Genomic DNA, 1052 nt, shown 5'->3' with positions numbered 1-1052 from the left:
GGGGGAGGGGGAGGAGGGAAAGAATGGCCAGGAACAGGAGACAGGGGTGGGGCAAAGAAGATGAAAAGGGAACAGTGAGTAGGAGGTGGGGACAAGGTCTGGGCAGGGAGCCAGGGGCAGGCCCCAGGCCTGAGTCCTGGTGGGAGCGGTGAGGACAAATTTCCAGGGCTCTCCAGGCACTCCACCTCCAGTGTGGACTCTGAGGGGCCAGGACCAGGGCCACAACCACGTAAACTTCTATTCCCATCATCCAGACCATAGAGAGTGGCCGTGGGATTACAGCACAGAACAGGGACCCCCATCTCCACCTGCTCAGACACACAGATACACACATAGGGCAGGATTACTGACCCAGACCAGAGACATGTGTACAGACACGAGGGTGTAAACACACAGATGACACACAAGAGGACACAGACACAGGCCTGGGTACCGGGACACAGATCCACACCCAGGCATGGGGAAAGACACAGACACAGAAGTACGTCAACCCAGGACACCAACGTGCAAACACACGGAGACACTCACATGCCCACAGACACACAAAGGAAGTCACAGACACATGTACATATGGGTGCACACCCCCCCACACACAGGGGGACACCCTGAAGGTGTCAGAGGGACTGTAGAGAGACAGGCAGATGGCCAGACCTCGTGGACAGACAGTCCCCAGCACACCTATGCTTGTGCCTGGCCCTCAAGGGGTCACAACTATCGCCTGTCCACAGCAGGTCTGAGAACCCCGGGCCACCACCCAGAACTGCTCCCCAGAACCCCCTCGCCAGCTGCATGAACATACATGAGGTGACCCTGCTCTCCTGACGTGTGCATGTCCCGACAGGCCTGTGCCCCTCCCGTGGGGGCTGACATCCCTGTTCTGGGGTGCAGGCAGGGGCCACGGGACAGCCCCCTCCTCCCCAGGCCACAGGCTGTGCCCGCTGGCAGAGACAGGGGACCCGGGCTGGTCCAGGAGGAGGGAGGGGTTGGGGGGGCCGGGGCGCGGCTGGGACGGGCACAGCAGCCGGTACCTGTCAAACGAGAGCCGAGGAGCA

The sequence above is a fragment of the Hippopotamus amphibius genome, chromosome 17 (assembly GCF_030028045.1).
Source record: "Hippopotamus amphibius kiboko isolate mHipAmp2 chromosome 17, mHipAmp2.hap2, whole genome shotgun sequence".
Classification (NCBI taxonomy): Eukaryota; Metazoa; Chordata; class Mammalia; order Artiodactyla; family Hippopotamidae; genus Hippopotamus; species Hippopotamus amphibius.
The sequence above is the reverse complement of the archived record's forward strand: the minus strand, read 5'-3'. Positions refer to the sequence as shown.